Source organism: Elephantulus edwardii, unplaced genomic scaffold (assembly GCF_000299155.1).
Source record: "Elephantulus edwardii isolate Elephantulus edwardi_28Jun2011 unplaced genomic scaffold, EleEdw1.0 scaffold00112, whole genome shotgun sequence".
NCBI lineage: Eukaryota > Metazoa > Chordata > Mammalia > Macroscelidea > Macroscelididae > Elephantulus > Elephantulus edwardii.
In genome coordinates, this window is record NW_006399862.1 from 2,620,211 (window position 1) to 2,631,083 (window position 10,873).

Genomic DNA, 10,873 nt, shown 5'->3' on the forward strand with positions numbered 1-10,873 from the left:
TATTTTTTTGTCATACAGTAATTGAGTCAAGAATCTATTTATTAACCATGAAATACCTTCTAGTATAAATACTTTGTGTTCCTTAAGTGATAGAAGTTCAAAGGAAAAATAATTATGACTATTGAGTACTTTGAGATTCTGTGGTTATAAATTAGTGAAAGTGGTTCATTGAAATATGTAAAAACTTCTGAGAATCATATTCCAACACTAATGGGAATAAAATATATCACTCAGAGATTACAAATTAACCAAATCATTCTGAGAAGAAACCTTTATAAAAAATATCTCTGAAAGGAATTAACAATCAGAAGATTCAAAGATACTTAGTATTTTGTAACAGATGTACAGTCCACCAAATTTTGACATGAATGACAATGGTTTGACATTAGCTAATCATTACTCCCTTTCAGGTGAGTAATAGCAGTAAGTGCTGGTTCAGGTAACCACAAACCATTGTTCTAAAATGATAGGAGGACATCAGCAAGTGATGGGTAAAATCTAGAGCTATAATATAATGGAAGAGATCAGTGGCAGCATGAATGAACGAACCAGTGATAGGAAACGTTGCCATATCAGGAAAAATTTGACAGATGCATAAGTTAGGTCACTGAAACCAGGAAATTAGCCAATCAAGGTTAATCAATGTGGCTACAAACTTGATTCTTGCAATGGAACAATATACTTGGGCATTTGTCAGCTATAGTAATTCAACTTTTACATCTGTTTCCCTTCAAAACACAGTAATTTCAAGTTAGCTATTTTCCCTTGCTTTATACTAAGTAAAGAGAATTTTTGTCAGAACATACTTTTCTTTCTATTATTTTCTAATTTTTATAATTGTGACTTGAGTGAAAGTCTACAGAGCAAACTGATTTTTCATTTAACCATATATATATATAAAATTGATTACAATTCTCACATTGTAACAACATATTTCTCATTCCTTCTTGTGATTCTCATTTCCACTCACCTTTCTATCCTTCTACATCCTACCTTCTGACTTTTATGCCTAGGTGAATGCTGCTTCTTTAATTCTGTAGGACTGATTGTTCTAAGGAATGAGTACATCCATGGTGTTTTTGTTCACCTTAGCTCTCTCTCATTGCCATCAAATTTCAAACTTACCTGAACCTTCATCAAGTTTCCAAGGCTGTATATTGCAGGAAGAGTGTCCTCATCTTTCTCTCATAGCACAGTTGGTAGATTAGAAGTACCAGAAAAGTGTGGTCTTTGAATTAGTAGTAAAACTCCTTCCTTGCTATGCCAACAGAACTCCTTTGTTCACCTTATATGTCAGCCTTTTGTTTGGCACAGGACCAGACAGGGGTTTCATCTTTCATACATAGGATTACTGAGTCATAGCCTACTGGGCAGTGCTTAACACCATCAATCTTTTGATTGAAAGTTAATTCACAGAACAGAGCAAAGCTCTAGGCTGAATGAGTAACTCAAGGTTGATAGAATCAGGAATGCCATCAGTCTCTATCAGATCAATATTATTGTTGTTACGTGCTGTTGAGTTTGAGTATGACTTATAACAACTCTATGAACAGTGGATATGAACCCTGTCCTATCTTTTGCAATCTTCACACATCTTGACACACTAGAGCCCATTGTAGCAGTCACCTTCTCAATTCACCTGGTCAAGGGTCTTCCTCTCCTTCATTCACCCTTCACACTTCCCCAGCATCATGTCTCTTTCCAAGAAAATAGCCCCTCCTAGCAACATGCACAATGTATGTGAGGCTAAGCCACATCATTCTTGATTCCAAAGAGCGCTCTGGCTGCACTCTCTCCAAGATGTATTTATTTGTTCCTTTGGCAGTCCATGGGATGTTCAATGTTCTTCAACACCCCAACTCAAAGGCATCAATACTTCTGTCATCCCTATTAATTGACGAGCTCTCAGATGCATAGCAAATGATTGGAAAAACCATGGCCTGAATCAGATACACCTTAGTCCTCAAACTGATGTCATTACTTTTTAATAATTTGGTGAGGTCCCTAAGTGCACAATTTCCCAATGCAGTATGCTGACATTGAGATGCAATCTATATAGAAAGCTGCATTCCTTGATCTTTTGCAACAAGTACTTCAAGTCTTCCTCACTTCCAGCAAGTAAAATTGTGTCATCAGTATAACACAGGCTGTTGATGAGTCTCCTCCTGAGCCTGATGCCACATTCCTCTTTATAGAGGCTAAAAGAGTAAATAATAGGAAACTGCCAGAAGTTCAAGCAGATTTAGAAGACGCCATGGCACCAGGTATATCATTGCTGATATCAGATGGACCCTGGTTGAAAGCAGATAATACCAGAAGAATATCTATTTGTGCTTTACTGACTACAAAAGCACAGGTTGACATTGTGGATCACAACAAGTTTTGGCTAACAATGACAAGAATGGAAATCTCAGAGCACTTAATTGTGCTCATGCAAAACCTAAACTTGGATCAAGAGGGGGTTGTGCACACAGAGCAGAGAAACACTGCGTGGTTTAACATTGAGAAGGGACTGTCAGGGTGGTGTTCTTTCTTTCACTCCCTCTCATCGGCAAGCCTGTTATTTTTTTAATGGTTTTTAGTGTTTCGCATTTATTCCCATTTTATCCAAGACCATCTCTTATATTCCCTTTTACAACGATCAGCAGAGATAAGTGGGCACCATCTAGTTCTGCTTTCACAGGGGCCATGGAGACTGTGGTTAAGAATGTATCTACAATTTGGCTTTACAGATGAGTCATACAGCTTTCCAGTTTTAACATGTTTTCATCATTTTCTTCTTCAATTTTAATTCTAGTTTAGTGTCATTTCATTTTAATCCTCCAGTTTTCTAAGCACTCCATATAAATATAAAATTAATAGCTATGATTCAATATGCCTTGATTGTCTAATGTTTGTTGTAAAGTTTGGTCCCCCAAAATCACATTATTTCTAAGTTATTGGTATACTTTAAGAAGAACAGACCTTCCAATAACATTTTGATTCCTTAAATTTCAGAGGACACATGCTCCTCAGAAGGACACAACTATATTCTTAAGATCAAAGTATCTAGGTTATAGTAGGAGGCTTAGGGCATCAAATACGATTCTAGGGTTAGAAATTTACATAAATTCATATCTAGCTGATCTCAAGATTTTCAACAAAATCTCTAAGGATTTTGACTTGAAATACATGTGATTTTTTTTTCAGGCCAGTTGAGAAATAAAAAGATTCTTCATTATTTCAAGCCCATATACTGGTGCCTAGTATAATTAACTATGATGTGTGTTTCATATCCAATTAGAAGGTATTTTAACACCAGGATAATTGGACCCAGTAGCACCTAGGAAGTATAATCAGACCAAATTATCATCGCATGTTATTGTCCTCTAATCCTTTGCTTTTTATGCTCTATATAAAGAGGATGGTCAAGCCATCTGGGACAATGGAACTCATTAGAGAAACTTCACAATGGCCCAAATCCAATTTGAGATGTTTCTCTTTATTTAGAAATTCATAACTTTTTGCTATAACTTCTTCATTTTTGTGTTGCTTTTAGCAAGAGTTTCTTCATTGAATTTAGGGATATAGACACTGATCTGCATTTCTTAGGAAGAAATAATTTTTAAAAAAAATTCCTTGGCAATGAGAATAATCTATTGATACTCATGCTCTGAGTTACTTGGAAATAAATTACAAAACTGAAGGTTGAGCTAAAATCTATTGATTTGAGTTTTCAAGCTCTACCATTTGTAGGTTCAGATAATCTAGACTAAATAAATGTTTGTTTTTCTAACAGTGTTTTTGATGGGAAAACAGCACCAGTATCCTAAAGACCAGGAGCTTGTTAAAAATACAGAATTCCAGATACCAACCAAGTCTATTGACTCTACATGTTAGCAGGTCTCTGGGTGATTTCTATGCACTTTACAATTTGAAAGACATTGCTTGCAGCCTACTGGGTAGGAAGCTGTGCTGCTGGCCCAAAGGTGGTAGCTCTCTGGTTGTTTGAATCCATCAGGTACTCTACCAGAGAAAAATTGGCTATCTCCTTCTGTGCAGTTTAAAGGCTCCATAAACCTGCTGAAGGATCAACTTTAAGTCAGTTAAGATTTGATAGCTATGAGTTTTTTTAGGTTGGAGAGCAGGGTACTATTGGCCAATCCACTAAGGTCACGAAGCTGTTCAGTGAAGGAAAATTAGCTTGGTCACAAACTCAGCCTCTAGGACAGGGTTGGAAATGGTTTGTAGTTAGAATTTGGACAGTGGCAGAGTGCATGTCATAGAGAAAGAAGGAGAGAGGGAGGGAAATAGGGAGAAAAGGAGGGAGGGAGGAAGAGAGGGAAGGAGGAAGAAAAAAAGCAAAAACAATGCCAACCCATCGTTGTTGTTGTTATGTGCCATCGAGTTGCTTGCGACTCATAGCGACCCTATGTACAAGAGCTCTAAATGCTGTTCTATCCTGTGCCAACCTAGCCATCTCAAATGCACTTATTCCCACCGCTACAGTCACAGAATTGATCCATCTCACCAAAGGTCTTCCTCTCCTTTGCCTCCCCTCCACTCTGCCAAACATGATGTCCCTTTCCAAGGACCAGTCCTCCCTTGCAACATGCCCAAAATATGTCAGATGAAGCTTCAAAATCCTTGACTCCAGGGAGCACTCTGGCTTCACCCTCTCCAGGACAACCTGTTTGTTCTCCTAGTAGTCCATGGTATATTCAACACTCTTCTCCAGCACCACAGCTCAAAGGCATCAGTCCTCTTTCTGTCAGCCCTATTCACTGCCCAACTCTAGCACATAATTACGAAGAAAGACTATAGCCAGGTCAGGCGCACCTTAGTCTCCAGCCTGACATCATTGCTCTTCAGTACTCTTGAGAGGTCCCTCACAGCAGACTTTCCCAATGCAATTCATCTCCTGATTTCCTGGCTGCTGTTACCAAGAGTGTTGACTGTGGAGCCAAGTAAATTAAAACTGTTAACTTTCTCAATCTCTTCACCATCCATGCTGATGCTGCCAGTTGGCCCAGTGGTTAGAAACTTTGTTTTCTTGACATTTAGCTTCAGTCTATATAGGAGGCTGTAGTCCTTGATCTTCTGCAGCAAGTGCCTCAGGTCCTCCTCAGTTTCAGCAAGCAGGGTTGTGTCATCATGGAATCAATTCTGACTCATCATGATGCTATAGGAAAAAGTATAACTGCTCTGTAGGATTTCAAAGACTATAAGTAATATTTATAATGAAAAATGTCACTACAGAGTCAGGGAGAAAGAAAAGACCAAAATGAATGTGGGAAGAGACTATAAACATGCCATTAGAATATATAAAAGCTAAAATAAAGTCAAAGAGATGAATAGATTATTTCAAAACTATCTCAAGTAACAAAATAGGCAAAGAACAAATGGTAGAAAATAAAAAAAGAGAAGGATTCACTCAGCATTCCCAAAGGTGAAATAACTGAAAAACAAAACAAAACAAATTCAAATCTTGAATTATAATACTGAAAGGATGTTATGGGCAAAATTTGAATGAGACAGGAAACATCAAAATTAGATGGAAGGAATGCACAAAGTTACTGTACCAAAAAGAACTGACAAATACAAAGCCATTTTTGGAAGTGGTCGTGATGGAAGAAGTTCAAGCTGTACTGAATGTTTGGAAAAAAGTAATAATGCCAGGAACTGATGGAATTTCAATTGACTTATTAAAAGAAATGTGCAACCCTGGACATATTCACTAGACTGTGACAAGAAATTGGGAAGACAGCAATCTGGTCAGCCAAATGGAAAATATCCGTATTTGTTTCCAGTCCAAGAAAGGTGATATAACAGAATGTGAGGATTATTGAACAATATCACATGTAAGTAAAATTTTGAAAAGATTATTTAAAAATGGCTAAAATGGTACATTGTTAGAGAACCTCTAGATTTGAGTTGGATTTGGAAAAGGTTTTAGCACCAGGGATGTCATTGCTAATGTCAGATTATGACTGAAAGCAAGGAATACAAGAGGAATATATACTTGTATTGTATACTTGTATTTTTTACTGTGTAAAAGCATTGGGATCTGTGAATCATAACAAATTGTGACTAATATTGAGAAGAAAGGAGATCCAAAAATACTTAATCATCCTCATGTGAAACCTGGACCTATACCAAGAAGCTGTTGTCTAACAGAGCAAGGAAACAAGGTTTAAAATTAAGAAAATTGTCCATCAGGGCTGTATCCTCTCTTCATATCTCTTCAATCTCCATACTGAGTAAGTAATTTGAGAAGCTGACTCTATGAAGAAGAATATGGCATCAAGATTGGAGGAAGTTTCATCAACAAGATGTGTAATGCAGATGACATGAGTTTGCTTGCTGAAAGTGACAAAAGCTCAAAACACTGCCAAGCGTTAAAGACTATAGCCTTCAATATTGATTTCATCTCAACATCAAGAAAACAAAAACCTTCACCACCAAACTAGTAGCCATCATCATAATAGATGGGAAAGAGACCGAAATTGTCAATGATTTAATTTTGCTTCGATCCAAAATCAACATCCTTGGTATAAGCAGTCAAGAAATCAAAAGATCTAGTGGGAAAATTTGCTATCAGTGATGTTGTCCAAGTTCTAAAGAACAATGATGTTGTTTAAAAGTTAAGGTAAGCATTCAAGTGATGGCCTTTTTAATTACTTGTTATGTCTCTACAAGCTAGACATTGACTAAGGATGATATAAGAAGAATCTATGACTTTGAGGTATGACATTGAGGAAGAACACTGAATAGCCCATAAACTTCCAAAAGAACAAATAAATATGTGTTGGAAAAACAACAGCAAGGGTAAAACATCTCAGAAACTGTGAGCATTTTATAGGAGGAGTCATTCCTTGGAAAAGAACATAATGCTTAAAAAGGTGGAGGGTCAAGAAAGAAAGGAAGACCCTCACCGAGATGGATTGACACGGTGTCTGTAATAATGGGTTCAAATATGTCAGAGGAATGAGGGTGGCACAGGACAGATTCATTGGTTGTAGAGCTGTTACGAGTTGTAGTGGACACACTGGTACATAACAATAACAGTAATAATATGTCATTCATAAATGGCATGAAGAGGTTTTTGACCCTAAGAATCCCCAACCAGAAATGTGTAAAATAGGTAAATGGTACTTTCTGAAATTAACTCTACAAACTCTTTAAACTCTATAAACTCTCTAAACTGCTTAAATGTACAGGAATGAAGGTAGTTATAGAACAGAGTTCTGTACAGAAATGATGTTAGTCATAGAACACAGTTTAGGTCTTTTGTGTAAAACTTTCAGTTGTATTTGACTTGACAACACTTAACCACTGCTAAGTGAAACCAGTGCTGTTATATCTGGAGGAACACTCTTCCACTTTGTACATCACTCAATGTGCTGTATGAAGTAACCTGGGTTGCTGTGATGTTGAACCTTGTGCCATTGGGGTATCAAATACCAGAATGGCTTCCCAATGTGGACAGTGTTTGGTGGAGTTCCAAGTTGTAAAACAGATTTGGAAGGAGGAGTGACATCCAATTCCTAAATCACATGCCTCTAGAAACTCTATGAACTTGGAAAAATGACAACAGTTATGGAAAGGCATTAGGTCTCTTGTTCATAGAGTTGCTATGAGTCACACTCAACTTGATGGCAATCAACAACAACAAAAACAAAACCTTCTTCAACAGGGTGAAATGAAAGCCCAAAGGCTGGGAAAAATATTTGATAATCATATATATGTTAAGGGACTCATCCAAAATCTATAGAGTACTCTTCAACAAATAGAAGGGAAACTACCCAATTGCAAAATGGATTGATAGATGCAGAGATTCTTAACCAAGGGGGACATGTCAGATGGCCAACAACTACATGAAGAAATTCTCACAATCACTAGCTACTAGCAAGGTGCAAATAGAAGCAACAATGAGATAGCATCTCATCCCAGCAGCAATAGCAAAGTGCAATGTGACAACAAATAATAAATGCTGGTAAGAAAGTGGATAGATTGGAACCCTCATGCATTGCTGGTGGGAGAGTAGACTGACACATCCACTGTTGAAGACAACCTGGTACTTTCTCAGAAGATTGAAAAAAGAAATAATTTGACCTAGATATTCCACTACAAGAAATCTATCCCAGAGTAAAGAGAGTTAAGACATCAATAGATGTACGCATACTCATGACTATTGCAACTTTATTAACATTGATCTTGACAAAAAATAGAACGGCTCACCTTTGTCTCATGGATTAGCTAGTAAAGTCAAACCACTGACTTTTCAATTAACAGGTGAGTACTTTGACCATTGCACCACCAGAGCTTTTAATCATACCAGGTGTTTCAAAAGACTTGGAGTCTTGTCACTCCCTCCCTTCAATTCTTATTTTTTGCCATGTTAGCATTTTCAACTTGGTTGTTGACACTAGGTTGATATGTTGAGCCTTAGTTCAGCTCTGAACTGTTACTTGTGAACTTTGATTCTCAATTATCTGCATTATGGTAACATGGATTTTTGGCTTTTGAAAGCATTAAAAAAGACAATGCTTATTGTTATGTGCCTTCAGTTGCTTGTGACTCATAGGACACACCTACTTCCATCACCTAAATACTGAGTCAATCCATCTCATCTAAGATCTTCTCCTGCACTGTTCCTCTGCCTTTCCAATCATGATAGCATTCTTTAAGGATTGGTACCTCCTGGCAACATGCCCAAAGTATGTGAGACAGATCTTCACAATCCTTGCCTCCAAGGAGCATCCTGAATTCACCCTTTCCAGGACAGACCTGTTTGTTTTCATTGCAGTCCATGGCACACTTACTACTCTTTTCCAGCACCATAACTCAAAGACACTGGTTATTTTATTATCTTTAGTTATTTCCCAGCTCTCTGATGTATAGCAAGTAATTATGGTAATTGTGCAAGTAATTGTGCTTGAATCAGGCACACCTTAGTCTCTCGTCTGACATCATTACTGCTACCATATTCTTTATAAATATTAGAGACAGCAGCAATTGAGTAATCTTGCTTAGATATTTGTCCATCCACTTAGGTTTTATTTATTTTAGACTTGAGTAACATTTTACGAGAAAGACCCAGCAACAAGATATCCTAGTTAAGTAAAAATTAAAGTGGCTCTGCTCACTTCATTTAGGATGGTTTGAATTTCACACACCTTTGAGTTTCTCACACAGGAAACACACTAGAGCCATATTTTGTTTCTATAGGCAAGTGAAAAATTTTAAACTCTCCAACATACATTCTTCTTGGCTGTAAAATCACTTATAATTACATTAGACTACTTGCCAAATAAATGGCTTTTAATGCTGCACTTTGCCCTAATTTTAAAATATGTAGAGTCAACTAATTAAAGCATGCAAATATTAAAGTCAGTGTATACTAAGGAAATGCTTCTTGATACTGTGGTCTTTAGGTTGGGAGCTTAACAATCACTTATTTTTTTAAAAAAAAATACATTAAATGCTTCATCCAGTACTGAAGAATCTATAAAACTGAGAATGAAAAGTTACTCATAAAACTTCATGTAAAGGAAGTCTGTAAGGACAAATTTTCAGTGTAAAACATATCTCTCTAATTTAGTTCGTATACCTATTTTTTTTTCTGGTCTTCTAAATCTTAGCTCACCAAGTTTAAAGGCTTGGGGTTTATTTATTATTTCCTATTTTTTACATTGGAAATCTACTGGGTATTAGATACAAAATAGAAATATAAATACGTATATATTGTTGTGTTGTTATATGCCATCCTGTTTGAATTGACACGTAGCTGTGCCTCCAGCAAGTTTTCAGAGTCTGTAAGCCACACAGGAAGAGATCGCTCATTTTTATTTTTTCTACGATGTAGCTGTTAAGAGTCAAACCTCATGCCTTTGGGTTGGCAGTGCAACTCCTTGCCACTAGGCCAGCAGAGCTCCCTAAAATAAATATACACATACTTTACATTTTTTACTTTAGTAAAACAACAATGTATCTAAGCAAATACAATGGAAATAAAAATTGGTCACTGTCCGTGATAAATGTCAGAACTTTTCTTCATACATCAGAAAAAGAATCACAGTTCAGAGTTGACATGTTAGGAATTTTTATATGGAGAAGAATGAAGCTCAGAGGATTTAAGGCAAGTACTACCATCCACTGCTGGATCATCCATGAGAAATTTTCTGTGACTATGTTCATTCCAATAAAGTCAGTAAAAACTATAAGTTCAATCACCTATGGATATCGAAAGCAAATTAGATCATGGAGAAGGTTACACATTGTGGGTATCATTGAGAAGAACAAGAATTCCAAACACGTGATTGTGCTGACATAGAACCTGGACAGGACCAAGAAGCACCTTCTGGACAGAACAAGTGGATACTGTATGATTTACAATCAGGAAAAGTGGGCATCAGGATTGATCCTTTTATCATACTTATTTATGCTGAGCAGATGATCTAAGAATCTATTTTTGTTGTTGTTATGTGCCATCAAGTCTCTTTCTATCATCCCTATTCACTGTCCAACTCTCTGATGCATAACATGTAATTGCGACTATGAGCCTGGATCAGGTGCACCTTAGTCTCCAGCCTGACATTGTTGCTCTTCAGTACTCTTGAGAGGTCCCTCACAACTGACTTTCCCAAAGCAATTCATCTCTTAATTTCCTGGCTGCTGTTGCCAAGGGTGTTGACTGTAGAGCCAAGTAAATTAAAACTGTTAACTGTCTCAATCTCTTCACCATCCATATTGATGCTGTCAATTGGCCCAGTGGTGAGAATCTTTGTTTTCTTGATGTTGAGCTTCAATCCATATAGGAAGCTACAGTCCTTGACCTTCTGCAGCAAGTGCTTCAGGTTCTCCTCAGTTTCAGCAAGCAGTGTTGTGTCAT